Consider the following 15,815-nt stretch of genomic DNA (forward strand, 5'->3'; position numbering starts at 1 on the left):
AGATGCTTATTCTGCATTTTGTAGGGCACTTAAGGCACGTGTGCTTTTCAATATTTTGCTTTCAAGGATCATCATCTAGATGATAAGATAATCTCTAAGGTAAAAATGAATAGATGCCTACGCAATTTATAAAACTGAAACGTATTACATTACTATATAAAGTATAATCCATCTATACATACATGTATCGTAAATGCAATTGTCATGTAGTATTAAGCATAAGGAACGAAAGGAAGTCTCTTCTTTCAAATATTTGTATAAAATATTTTATTGCACGAAGTGAAATATTTCCAAAGACCATAAATCCGTTTGTTAGATTTAAAGAATAGCTACATATACAGCGTGTCTATTTAATTTGGCAGCAAAAGGAAAAGTATTTTACTATGATTGTTATGAATTAAAGTTACTCTTTATAAGAAGTCCTGCATGGTTTAAAATACATAATGACATGATCAGACTTAATAATTTGTCGGTCATGAAGTATGAAGCTTATGGGACAGTAAAGTACTTTTATTTTTGCAAATATCAGAAATCTTTATAAATAAAGTTGTTGAGAATTAAAAAGTAGTTAAAAATTATTAGTTTTTTTTTATTTTAAAACTAATATTTCACATTCAGTGAAAGACCGACAATCATGTCATTTATCCGGCAACTTTCATCAGAATTGTTTTATTGTTAATGTCCATTCGTATGGGGCAATAATATGAAGAAACTACTTTACTGTGCCACAAGTTTCATATTTTCTACCAAAACGTGTATATGACTGACAAATTATTAAGTCTGATCATGGTATTAGGTGTTTTATATCATGCAGCACATTCTATAAGATTCGATAAGATTAATCATCATTATAACATCATCAGTTCTAAGACTAGTTAAACACGCACTTCCAGTATTTCCTATCGTGAACTAATCTTCACATTTCCCTAAAACTAGAACAACCCACACCCACAACTATTTGCGAAGAGTAATCTAATATACGTCTACCTCTACCCCTCCTAGCTCCTGTTTCTGCCTCTAATATGTCTCTAACTAGTCCTTCATGTCTGAGAAGGTGTCCTACCAACTTATCTCGCCTATTTTTTATTGGCTTTTCTCTTTTGTCCTATTCTCTCCAATACCTCTTCATTTCTAACCTTCTTTATCCACGGTATCCTTATCATTCGATTCTAACACCACATTTCAAACGCTTAGAACCTTTTATTTTTCGCCGCCCCAACCGGCCATGTTTCGCACCCGTGCAGCGCCGCGCTCAAAGAATACACCTTTAACAACCTTTTTCGAATTTCTAAATTAACCATTCGCGAGCACAGAAATGACTTCTTTTTATTGAAGACGGCTCGACCCTGCCCTATCCTCTGCTTTATATCCCTACTATTTCTTCCGTTATGACTTATCTGACTTCCTAGATACCTAAAATCGACCACTTCTTCTAATTTTTCGTCTCTTGCATACCCGTATTTTTGTTTTATTATTATTTATTTTCATACAGTACTATTTTGTCAATACCGCTTCCATTTTATTTAAAGCTATCTCTAACTTTTCCTTGGTAGATGCTAATACTACTATATCATCTGCAAATCTAACACTAAAGAATAAAAAAGAGTCCCAGGAAGAGTTTTTGAAATTCTGACATCTGAAACGCANTTTAAAATACATAATGACATGATCAGACTTAATAATTTGTCGGTCATGAAGTATGAAGCTTATGGGACAGTAAAGTACTTTTATTTTTGCAAATATCAGAAATCTTTATAAATAAAGTTGTTGAGAATTAAAAAGTAGTTAAAAATTATTAGTTTTTTTTTATTTTAAAACTAATATTTCACATTCAGTGAAAGACCGACAATCATGTCATTTATCCGGCAACTTTCATCAGAATTGTTTTATTGTTAATGTCCATTCGTATGGGGCAATAATATGAAGAAACTACTTTACTGTGCCACAAGTTTCATATTTTCTACCAAAACGTGTATATGACTGACAAATTATTAAGTCTGATCATGGTATTAGGTGTTTTATATCATGCAGCACATTCTATAAGATTCGATAAGATTAATCATCATTATAACATCATCAGTTCTAAGACTAGTTAAACACGCACTTCCAGTATTTCCTATCGTGAACTAATCTTCACATTTCCCTAAAACTAGAACAACCCACACCCACAACTATTTGCGAAGAGTAATCTAATATACGTCTACCTCTACCCCTCCTAGCTCCTGTTTCTGCCTCTAATATGTCTCTAACTAGTCCTTCATGTCTGAGAAGGTGTCCTACCAACTTATCTCGCCTATTTTTTATTGGCTTTTCTCTTTTGTCCTATTCTCTCCAATACCTCTTCATTTCTAACCTTCTTTATCCACGGTATCCTTATCATTCGATTCTAACACCACATTTCAAACGCTTAGAACCTTTTATTTTTCGCCGCCCCAACCGGCCATGTTTCGCACCCGTGCAGCGCCGCGCTCAAAGAATACACCTTTAACAACCTTTTTCGAATTTCTAAATTAACCATTCGCGAGCACAGAAATGACTTCTTTTTATTGAAGACGGCTCGACCCTGCCCTATCCTCTGCTTTATATCCCTACTATTTCTTCCGTTATGACTTATCTGACTTCCTAGATACCTAAAATCGACCACTTCTTCTAATTTTTCGTCTCTTGCATACCCGTATTTTTGTTTTATTATTATTTATTTTCATACAGTACTATTTTGTCAATACCGCTTCCATTTTATTTAAAGCTACCTCTAACTCTTCCTTGGTAGATGCTAATACTACTATATCATCTGCAAATCTAACACTAAAGAATAAAAAAGAGTCCCAGGAAGAGTTTTTGAAATTCTGACATCTGAAACGCATCAGTTTACCCCAAAAATTATAATGACATTATATTTATATATAGTTATCCCTGTTGTATTCTCTTAGTAGACGTTTTAATTGTTAGCTAATATCATCTGTTTAGTTTCACAAAATTACGTTACGAACCTGTCTACTCTTTAATTGGCTACAAAGTATTTGTTTGTTCATATTTTATACTTCTTTACTTCGACATACAACAAAATTTGCTAAAACACAATGATAAAAAATGCTATGAAATATATGTTTTGTTAAGAAATAAAGATTTAAATAATTCCATCGTTTTTCTGCTTCCTTTTTATTCATTCTACGGCTCATTTATGTTTTCAAGGAGTTTGGTTCAAATGGACGAACTTATCGCCAACATTCGAAATGAGTTGAAATTAATATTTTATTTTTCCTGGTGAATATGAACTGTTCTAAAGGACTTTTCTGCGTTCATTAAATTTTCGAAATAAAATGAAATATAACGGAAAAAAGTATCGAAAACAAAGTAACAGTCAGAACTCCAAGTAACCAAAGATATAGCTATACTTGTATTTACGTATAGGTACTTGTGCAGAAAAAAACTAAAAAAATAACGGAAAATAAGTTCATCTTGGAGTTATGTTACAAATTGTACTCTGTTTTCGTGTCCTCTGGCAGAATAAAATCAAATCTTCCCGGTTGGCAATACTTCCTGTGAATAAATGTTAGGAAATATTGTTCGGTTTTGTTTGAGAGAAATATTACTCTACCAATTTTTTTTTGTTTTGAAATCTTTCGATATCTCCATTTCAATTCTTTTGCTCCAAAATAACTGAATTGAAGAAAACTGTAAAATTTAAGCAGGCATATTATATTATTGTATTAAGATTTCGGGTGCGTCAAACAGCATAATGATCTGTATGAAGCAATCTAATCAATACTGACTGAAATTAGCAACAGTGAATATTGAACCCGTTACTTCAAAAGTAAAACAGTCGTTATTTGACTGTAGAACCAGGAATGACAATGATAATCTAGATAGTGATATACTAAATATACGAGACAAAAAGTATTGCACAACAGAAAAGACGCTTATATCGCTGCATGTGGGTGGCGTTATTATCTTTGTTAAATGATGTGGAAAAGGGAATTACCAGAATTTAACATTCTTAACTCATTTAATCATGATCTATAGACACTTAAGGTAGTTCAACAAGCAGATAACAAGTTAAAGAACGTCACATAGTGCCGCGAGACGGTCGTCTTAACAATTACCTTCTGGTACTGTTGCAACAGACCTCTGTTTCCGCTTCCGCAATTGCAGAAGTTCCGCATATATTTTCACATCCACTTCTGCATCTGGTTCTGCATTTTTATAACGGAAGCTTATCGGAACTTATCAAAATGTTATTTCTCGTCTATTATTCCCGCGAGACGGCAGTCTTAACAATTACACTCTGGTAGTGTTCCAACAGACCTGTGTTTCCGCTTCTACAATTGCAGAAGTTCCGCATATATTTTCACATCCACTTCTCCATCTGGTTCTGCATTTTTATAACGGAAGCTTATCGGAACTTAACAAAATGTTATTTCTCGTCTTTTTGAAAATCAATATGGATAAATTAAATAAGCAGTACAAATTTATTACTTTATATATATACATAATAGACGAGAAATAACATTTTGATAAGTTCCGATAAGCTTCCGTTATAAAAATGCAGAACCAGATGCAGAAGTGGATGTGAAAATATATGCGGAACTTCTGCAATTGCGGAAGCGGAAACAGAGGTCTGTTGCAACAGTACCAGAAGGTAATTGTTAAGACGACCGTCTCGCGGCACTATGTGACGTTCTTTAACTTGTTATCTGCTTGTTGAACTACCTTAAGTGTCTATAGATCATNTCGTACAGACTGGAATCCTACAAGAGTTTCAGAAATCTGGCATCCGCCTATATTCACGGCTTGTGAATAGTGTTATTTTAAAATAACTAATAAAGTTTAAATGAAGATGTTGTTAAATGACAGATGCCAAACAAGTGTTGCTATGTTCACATTTGTTTATCAAACACCACAAAATTGTAGACTATATCGTTTCCATTGCAGTAAAGTACAGTAAATTAGTAATAAATTATTAAGTAATTAATCCACATGACGTGGCAGTTTGTTTTAGTTAGATAATGTGAGTAACCAAGTAATTGATCAATTCGACTAAGTATGTAATAAATTCAGTTTGTAGGCATACTGAAACTATCCAATGATCGAATGACGTAAAAGAACCCAATTGGATCTTTTTATGCATTCGCGGCCGTTGTTGAATTGAAAACGAAATTTCTCACACTGTAAACTGCGTCGATTTTAGTGGTTAATTGTAGCGATGAGCAAAACTGGTCTTGGTGATGCATTAGATCAAGACCAAGACTGTCTTTATTCTAAAAAGACTAAGACCAAAACCGAACGAACAAGGCCAAGACCAAACGAACAAGACCAAGGCCGAACGAACAAGACTAAAATCAAAACCGAACCAACAAGACTAAAACCAAGGAACTTTAATATATTTTTTTCTCGGAGTAAGATATTTTTAGTGTATGAAATTTTCATTTTGCTTTACTAGATTTTAACACTAAATCTTATAACTTTATCATTGTTTGAAGAAAGGGATCTACAAGAATATCCGCGGAATAAATATTCTTTGTTCCTAGGTCTGGATAACACACGGTTCAAATATAGAAACAAACTAATTTTTAAATATACATACAATGTAGAAATCTTCCCGAAGTGAGTTTGTTTTTTAATATGAAATATTCTCAATTTTTACCCACTACACATTACCTCAAATTAATGAGGAAACAGCAACAATTTTTCCTCATTAATTTGAGGTAATGTGTAGTGGGTAGAAATTGAGAATATTTCATATTAAAAAACTAATTTTTTTTGGATATTTTTAACAATTTTTAAGTAGCTTGTACTATTTTCTTTGCTAAAAGGTCATGTTATGCGTTGGAGGAAGGATAAGTTCTCGAGTTTTCATAACTCTCACAACTATCGACGCTATTTTCAGGACAAGCTCACATGTATGTCAAGAACTTTCAGCATTCAAGACAATTATTGTATCAGTAAATAGAAGAAATAAACGTAAATATCAGATTAAATGAGCAAGGCCAAGGCTCAATACGCAAGACCAAGGCTATATCAGCAAGACCAATACCAAGACCAAGCCCTAGACAATGTCTATAAGATCAAGAGAAAGACTAGAAGTATTTGAGCAAAACCATGACGGAATAAGCAAAACCAAGACTATAACTTCATTTACTTTCTCTAGCGATGTGCCCTTTCCGATGTCTTGGATGCGCGCTGACCAAATCGTAGGTAGGGAGAAAAAAGCTCATTATACTCTCGACACTTATTCGTTAAACATACTTTTTCATACAGTACCCGCTAAAAGTTTTGTTCAATCATGAATAGTAGTGCGAGTCGAAAACAAAACCGTTAAAGCCTCTAATATGTCTTCAAATATAAATAAACATCTCGTTGATATTTTCAGTAGTAATTGGTACCAATAACAGCACATTTTAGCAATGCAATTGTAGTGGATAAAATGGTTAATTTTTCCGTGCAGTACTGTACGGTTTATACGCTCCTCACCGGTTAAGAGTTTGGTCGAGAGTTGTCTCCTTCCTTTTCTGACCTAGTGTTGTTCCTTTTTACTTTGCGCCGGTCAAACTGAAGGTTACATCGCTACAGAAAGTAAACGAAGTATAGTTAATAGTCGTTTCTGCAGTTATGTCGGGGTCATTGTTTGTCGATTCTTAGGATTGGATATAGAAGATTAACAGTTTCATATTGCTTGATGATTACTGAAGGGTAACAGACGTTATTTGCAGGGGAGTGCGAATATTCGAAAAAATAGAATTATTGGTTGCTTATCTAACAGTAATATTTAAATTGTCAAATACTTCCACTTTTTTCGAAAAACTCGTAAATCAATTCCTTTTTCTATTAATATTTATTTTCTTGCTAATTCCAGTTTTTCATTGTCGCTCCTTATTTATTGGAGAATATCCGTTTATGTGATGTTTGTTTGCTTTTCAGGATTAAAGTCTTGACTTACTGATAAAATCAAACATTAAAAATAAATCAATGAAAAGGCAATAATTTCTATTAACTTTAGTTTTATTTTTTTTTAACGACAGTTTTACCCTACAATGAAGGTCATCATTCTGATTGTAATATTTGAGCATCCAGAATAAAAAGATAAGATGAATTTAATAATAAGGTATTATTTGCAAATAATATATGTAAAACTGAAAAAAGACGAAATAAATTATCGCAACGTACCTATTTGCAATGAGATAAAATAAACGGAGATTGACAGTAATTTACGACTTTCTTAGGTACTCCGTTAAAAAGCAATTGCACTTAACACTGAGCAAAATAAATCACGAGAGAATTCAAGTGAATTCCGATATTAGAACAGAGTTCTACCAGCAGATGCAATTTCCATTAGAGATTCGTTTGAAAGACAAAGATCAGACGATTATTAAGTAATTTACTGTACGATTATAAATAATGCGTTCGATTCTAACCTAAATTTACATTATTTATAATTACTATGATCAACTGTATCCAAAAAATAACAAAATTGCATATTCGAACACTTTACCATTGCTTTGCCTTACCATCAGAAGTGCAATATAGAAAACTTAATAATAATTACGAACTTTATACAATTATGGTTAAAGGGGAGGGCTCAGCTAAGTAAGAGTGTCGTTTAATCGTAATCGTTTATGTCCAATTGGTCATTTGGTGCTTCTGTAATTATTGATTTTCATATTTTCTAAAATTGTTTGTAAACTTTATTTTCGTGATGTAAGATGTCATAATCATCATTAAAATTATGGTGTTCACTGTTTGGCGTAATTCGAATCTTGCTTTTTATGAACTAGAGAGTTTAATGTTAGTATTATTTTATTAAGCGAATAAAATAATTCTCAAGTTTGTTTACTAAATTGTGAATTAGAATTTTAAACATTACAAACGTTGCAGTGTAGAGTAAGCAGGGATAATCGCGCTCACGGGGTAATATCGTCCATACCTATTACCTGATAACTACTATGCGTAGCGAATCGAGATACGCGGTGAAATGTGTGGGAAGTGATGTCTAAGTCAACTGTGTCAGGTTTGGTTAGGTTCCTCACAAAAAGAAAGAGAGAAATGCATATGTTCATTTTTGATCAATTATAAACAGTAGACGTATAATTTTAGTCAAAAATCAAGACGGTGGTTTGGGGTTATGCCGCTCATGTGAACGCTATTACCTCTATTTCATAATAAGCTCTTTTTTTTCAAATATGCCAGAGAAGAACCTACTCAACGCTAAGACAGCGATTGAAAAAGGGATGTCAAAAAGGAAGGCAGCGATAACACATAACATCCCGTTTACCACATTGAGAGATAAACTTAAAAATGAAAATATGCGCCGTCCACAACTGGAACGTAAACTAATTTTCAATCAACAACAGGAACGAGATCCAGCTGAACAATTTAAGCTTTTGGGATAGCTACACTATGGGTTAGCTATAGCAGATGTGGGCAAGGTGGTTTACAATTACGCTGAGCATCATAATTTTTTTGCTTGAACGGCATTACCCATGGTCAGGGGCAATAGCGTTCAAATTAGCCTTTTTTATATATTTTATTACTAGATAATTATTAATGAACGTTTTATGTGTTTTATCTTAAAATATTAATTATTGTATAATTGCACTATTGTTATTTCGTCGTAATTTCAAAATAAATATATTAATATAAAAAATACAAAGGTTTTTCTTTATGTGAATGAAATTCCCCCTGTTTTCCCTACATGTTAACGCAATTACCAAAACCGGGCACTGACCAGAATTACCCACAACGCGTTGTCAATTTCGCTGTTTTGGTTTAAATTTAATCAAGGATGATTCTCCATTCAAACTGAACCTTCAAAAGGTGAAGACAAAAAGTTAGGTATTTATGCAACCCGTAAAGGAAAATCGCCATGGGCTTTCGATGGTCACCGTAAATTCGCATTGACAAACTTCTTTATTTAGCCACTGCTATAAAATGAGAAAATGTAGCAAAATTTTCACGGCGTTCTAGATGAACATTTTAGTCCGTAGCTTATCCCGCAAATGAGTACACTTAAAGTAAATTAAATTGAATGTGGGAAATTTTAGTTTAATTTAGTTACTTCGATCAGACAGGAGAGTTAAAAATAAAATTTGGTAGATGTATGTGTAGGTATGTATTGAAATAAATTTCATTTTTGATTTTTCATTTGTGTGTTCGTATAAACTCATTAAGTAAAACCTGGAAGGATCCAAAAGCTTTTGTATCCTTCTGTTCAAAAAATGTGCATTCCATGCTAGATATGGGATTTTTGTGGAATTCGGTGAACAAGCAATGAAACTGTATGTTTGATGCATTAGTATAGCATGGAAAATATTTCCAGTAAATTGAATCAAATTGGCATTTCTATAGGACTGGAAATTCAAAGCAAATAAAAAGATTTTTTCGGGGCAGTTTTATTTTTTCCACTTAATTTCGGTGGTTTTTAAAGTACTTTTCAAATGATACCTATTCGTTTTAATAGAAGCAGGGAAAAACTATGACCTTATTATTATTTATACGCCAATTTAGTTGTGTAGTTGCAATCAATATGTCTATGTCAAGAGAGAGGCTATAGAGAATGTATGGGTGCATTTAGGTAGAAACAGAGAATACAGCAGGGTACTTGAAAAATCTGGTTCAAATCACAATGTTTCGTCATTCGCGTAACCCTCAATTATTTTAACATATTTTGTGTTGGTTCAATCGCAACTTATTTAGAGTTGATTCAAAATATGTAATGACGAAGTTTATTGAACATTTTTTGTTAACTACCTACTTAAGGAACTCCAATATTGTATATACGTATGTACATGTCATACAATGCGATTGCTGTATTTGATTTCAAAGTGAATCATCACTCCTTAATGGATACTTCTTAAAAGCAATCAGTACCAAACAGATTCTATCGTTAAATATTCTTTGGACGTAAATTAAAATAATCCAAATAGTTTGTAGTTTCCTAAAACTGTTTCAGCTTTTTATATGTATATAATCATTTTTTAATGAATATTTAGACTTTTGTGTAAAACACTAAAGTGCTTAATTTTACTTACTTTACCAGTTGAAGTGCCGCATAAGAGAAATAAGGATTAGAACGTAGATATAAAACTTACATCTCATTAGAAAGTTCACTGGACAACTGTTGAAGGATTAAACAACTGACATACGAACTTGTTATCCACGTTCGAAAAGAAACAAAAAACAACACTTCACGTAGTCACCTTTGTGTTGTTGTAGTTATTGTTTTGCTGCTGTCTTTACGCGACGGACGCGAGAGGAAAAGGTGCGCTAGATGATGTCGCACCTCTCGAGTTTTCCACGGCCGTCTAGGATGCGTAGAAGGAACATATCGGACCGCGGTGTCCTGTGAAACACTGGCGTTGCCCAGTCGGTGCGTGCCGAGCGCTTTGCGCACGAAGCGGCAACTTCCTGAAACTCTCAGATGGGCGAAGCTAACGTTCGACATCTCAAGCTTCCCGTTGATTTGTCAGGAGCAGCTACTTAAGAAGCACTTATTAATAATAATTTTTTAAACAAAAAAAAATTAACCAACTTCAGCGGAATTATAAGACAAAGCTTTGAGCACTTTCATATGGGCTACTTTTTGTAACGCTTCCGAAGCACTACAAATGCGCGTTTTTGAAGTGAAACTTCTTTACGCACGGTAGGGTAAGTTCGTTTCATGCGAGTTGCTATGTAACGAAATCATGCAACGGATGCCCCCTTTCTACTCGACCACGTAGTCGAGTTCGTAGTGGGGATCGCTTGAGCCGTGAGCGCGCTTCAATGCAACGTTCGTTACAGGCAACTCCGGCATGTATTGTGTAAAATTTAAATTCATAGTGTACAAATAATAACATTAAACCAATTCCTTAACCCCTATCCCGGTATGTTTGTGTGTTTGAAGAGATTTCACTTCAGTAGCGTGTTGCATAATTACACGTTGTATTTCTTTTTTAAACAAAAAAGAACTAACTTCAGTGGAATTATAAGACTTCAGAGTGAAATTATAAGAAAGCTACAGTTGCGTGTTCTTTTGAAATACACTGTTTTAAATTGACGCTTTCACACGAGAGCAGCGCTTCAAAAATATAGTGGTACAGTCACTGAACTATAGCGGCATTTACTTGAATCGCGCGGCTAAATAGTCGTGCAATTGTTGAGGTTCACTAAGAAATACATTTACTTAAGTTAACGCTTTCACACTGGCCTATTTTTCGTATTGCGGCTGACCGATGATGGACAATGTCGATATCAAAAATTTCATAATTTCAGATTGAATTTGGAATAGCTGCAGTGCAAATTATATAAATAAAACTATGGGAAGGAGGGATGACTGAAAAACTTTTTTCATTTCGACGTAAATCTTGGAAAGATCTATAGAAATTTATCAATTGATTGCTGTTGTAAGGATCGATCTAATGTTTCTGATTCTTTATATTCTTTTTCTTTTTTTTTTAATTTATCAGAAGCGCCAATAAAGTAAGCGCCTCTTCGTCTTTCTTTTGCGACCTTATTTTAATAACTGTTTAAATTTGAAATAGATACGTTACTATTGGTAAAAGGCATCGATCGTAGCGACACGCCGTGACAATAATTCGAATCAATCCTATCGGGTCAAATACGCCACGTTTCCATACGAAAACATGTGTTACAAGTTAATTTTGAAGCAATGTTTTTATCTTTGAGTGAAATTTTGGAGTTCTTGAACTCATCAATAAAAAGCCGTAATTTCGTTGAAGGAGAGAAAGTTGTGAATGCTGGTCATTTAATATATTGTGGCATATTAAATAATATAAATAATCGATATGAGTTACGCTGAGAGAGTTTATATCATTATTTTCTGCCATTGGAAGGTCAGAACTTGTTAAAATATTTTCTTCATCGTTTAGGTTACCACAATTTCCATTTTGTTGGTTTATATTAGCTTCAGTACGATTTTTTTCTCTATTTAATCTTAATCTTAATCTTAATCATACTTCTATTAATTCGTTTCTGGTCATCTGAAGGCTCTTTTATATTACATGAAGGCAAATTACAGGAAGGTATGGCATCTTTCTTCAAGAATTTGAAACCTTTAAAAATAGAGTCAACATGTCTCATTGTCCACAAAATTCAAAATATTGATTAATGTAATTAATATTTGAATTAATTTTAAATAATTAGTTATAGCTTAAAGTAATTATGCAAAAAAATGAATATTTACCAGGTGGAACATAGTCACTTCTTTTAAAATGTAACTAACAAACTTGCATGTGCTGAATTACTGTTTCCCCAATTTTTAAAACTTCTTGCCATTTTTTATGGCAATCGACTTTACCGAATTACCGAAATAATTTTGTATTTTTACATAGTAACTATTTGGTTTTGGAAAATAGTGGAAACGAACGCCCGGATTGTTAAACGCTTTACTTTTGCAACCATAGACACAACAAAACATTTTACTCGTAGTTTTTTTGGAGAAAATCTTGCTCCATTTGTTTCAGATTGATTTTCCATACTTTAAAATAATTTTATTTATTTTCTTCTATTATAATAAAAATAAAAAGAATTACGTATGTATCTGTTTCTACTCGCTGTGTTAACAGCTAACCCGATAGGATTGGTTCCAATTATTGTCACTACGTGTCGCTACGATCGATGCCTTTAACCAATACCGGTTACAAAATCGAAGCCAGCAAAAAATCGCTCTTTATACATACGAACTAGCTACTGTCGCGCCACCGTAGCTCATGTGAAAAGGCTCTATAGATAATGTGGGCTGCTAAACTATGTAAAGTTGCAATTCCTACACACCCCACAGAGAAAGAGAAGTCTGTTTACCTAAGTTAATAATGCTAGTGATTAGGACCGATAGGACGAACCAATTGTTGAGTTTTCGTCAATGAAATATAATTGTTGTACATTTTTGGTTTTACTTTGTTAAGTTAATAATACCTCATTGAAAATTGTGCCTATGTATATTTTATTTTGCAGCTTCAACCACCTATCACTTCTGGTATTTGTATCTTGTGCGTGGTAGTGGACTCAAGTCTCCCATCGTACAGTAAAGGCTAGAGACACATTTTTTTATGTTTTGTGGAAGAGGGGAAATCTTCAAAAGACGCTCAGCCGTCCGTACGACTGGGTAGTGTCGGATTCCCGAGGAAGAAATCGTCGGACCTACCGAAACGATTAGTTAAGGCATGTTGACCATAGCCTCACAACTCCTGCAAACAAAGCGTAAACAGTGGTTACATGTTGGTAGCTACGGCAGTTTTAAAAGTGGTCGTCTTAGAACATTTTTATATTTCGACCAATGTTTGGAATCTCCTAAAGTGTTCCCACCTGTTTGGTTGGTGTTTGTCCGCGAGTCGACCACCGCCCACCAAGCACCCTTCAGAATAAGCAAAAATGTACTAGAATCTTCCCGAATATTCTCAAATGTTTCTAGGGTTGTCCTCAACTGCAATATTCTAGATTGAGCTGGAACGGTAACACAATAGTAAATAAGTATTTTAAATGTACTAAAAATAAACCAAGCACTAAGCGGATTGTCCTCAACTAATCAAGGACATAAGTTCAAATGGAGAAATGAACGACTTTATTAAATTTTTATAACGGTATTATTCAAACTCACATCGAACATAAGTTACCAAAAAAATTGCAAATCACCAGAACACTAAATCCTGTTTTATTAACAATGTCATTTAACTAGTAGACAATGGTATTATGGATAGACTAGAAATAGATGGTTGAGACGCAAGACAATGAAGTGAAGATGTAGGTACCAAAACGGTCACCTATCAGATTTTCATTTGCTTCTGTGTTGCAAGGAACATCATGTTTACGAGGTAATTAAGTTGTTTGGGTTTTTAAAAAATCGATTAGCCAAGAGCAAAGAATGCAGCTAGATAAGCTAAAAATTCAGATCTACATACATAATATACACAAAAAATTTCAAATAAAGCACTATAAGTAACTTTATCTTAGCAAAAAACTGAGATGACCGTTGCCTATTCAGTGTGAGATGTCCATCTCAAAAATTCAATTTATTTGCAGATGGTCGACAAGTAGGTATGCGTATAAAAACTGGGAATAAAAAGAGGTATGTGAATAAAGGACAACCTGAAATCAAAGGCATTGAAGTAGTTGGAACGATCTTCTGTAAGAAGTACATTTTCATCGAATCCTGTTTTACGAACAAAGTTAGAATGAATGTTAAAAAAATGTCAATGAAAAGTAGGGACACGAATGTGTATTGGGAACTAATAATGAAGGAAGGTTTGATCACCATATAAAAGGAATTAAAATACGTCTTGGTCTTGCGAATACAGAGACAAACTAATATTTTTTACTTCTTTCAAGAACCTTTTGTATTTTGTTCGCCAAAAGGTCAATTGATGCATTGAAGGAAGAAAGATCGAGTTTCATAACTCTCAGAACTAGCGACATCTTTTACTTTAAAATTCATGACGAGCTCACAAGTAGCGTAGAAAATTTCAGCATTTAAGACAGTTATTGTCAAGGCTCGATACGCAAGACCAAGACCATGACCGAAACTATATCAGCAAGATCAAGACCAAGACCGAGACTATATCAGCAAGATCAATACCAAGACCGAGAGTATATCAGCAAGATCAAGACCAAGACCAAGATCAAGACCGAAACTATATCAGCAAGATCAAGACCAAGACCGAGACTATATCAGCAAGATCAAGACCAAGACCGAGAGTATATCAGCAAGATCAAGACCAAGACCGAGAGTATGTTAGGACGATCATGACCAAGACCAAGACCAAGTGTTTGAGCAAGACCATTACGAAATAAGCAAAACCAAGGCTAGTCAATTGTTGTTTCTGCAGTTATGTATGTCATTGTTTGTCGGTTCGGTGTTCATGTCGTCAGCTTAGGATTGGGTATAGTTTCAGCTTGATGATTACTGAAGGGTAATAGACGTTATTTACACAAGACCAAGACCAAGACCAAGACGATATCAGCAAGACGAAGTACATGACCAAGGCTAGAAGTATTTGATCAAGACCAATACCACAACCAAACAAGCAAGACCAAGACCATTACCAAGACTGGGTCTTGGTCTTTCTTTGCTTATCTCTAAAAGAAATAGAAAATTTTCTCTGGGAAGGTGTAAGAGGTATATGCGTTTCAATGCGCAACACTTTGGAAATTAACTTGAAATTAAATTAATTTAATAAAAATTTATATTCAACTGATGAATATCATCTCATCCTTTCTGCGTAAATCTGAAAGATTCGTAGAGTCGTGGATAATGTCTTCATGTTTATTTTCTGTTCCGAATTCGTGTTGTCTTTGCTACCTTAATTTGATTATTTATGCATGTCCCGAGTATAACTGCATTGTATTTTATTTAAATCAAGCTCACTATTTATCTTTGGCCAAGTAACATTTGCCGTCATGGCCAACTTCTCTAGATATTATCTGGGTCAGATGGTCATAAAGCGTAGCAGCGTCGCAATTCCTAATTTATTTTCAACATTACAGAGATCCTATCACTAAAAATTAAGCGATGCATTTGTTTATAACTTATATACACAGTGACCGATCAATAACGCTCATTAGAAGTTTCTAAGAGCGAAAAGAGATTTTGATTTGCCTCTTTGTTCCCTTCCAGCACCAAAAGAGCTTCAAAGATTACAACAGAAGAGGTAAGAGTGTAACCGTTTAATAGCAGAAATACGAGGGTGGATTGATAAGTTTCCGGCCTAACCAAGAGATGACGCCACTAGGCCTACCTTGAGGTGACATTCTATAGTACCATCCTTGGATAGCTTGTAGCTATAGTTTCAGCCCGATCTCCTTGCTAGTGTAGGTTTGACAGCACG

The sequence above is a fragment of the Agrilus planipennis genome, unplaced genomic scaffold (assembly GCF_000699045.2).
Source record: "Agrilus planipennis isolate EAB-ADULT unplaced genomic scaffold, Apla_2.0 scaffold45, whole genome shotgun sequence".
In the NCBI taxonomy this organism is placed as follows: domain Eukaryota; kingdom Metazoa; phylum Arthropoda; class Insecta; order Coleoptera; family Buprestidae; genus Agrilus; species Agrilus planipennis.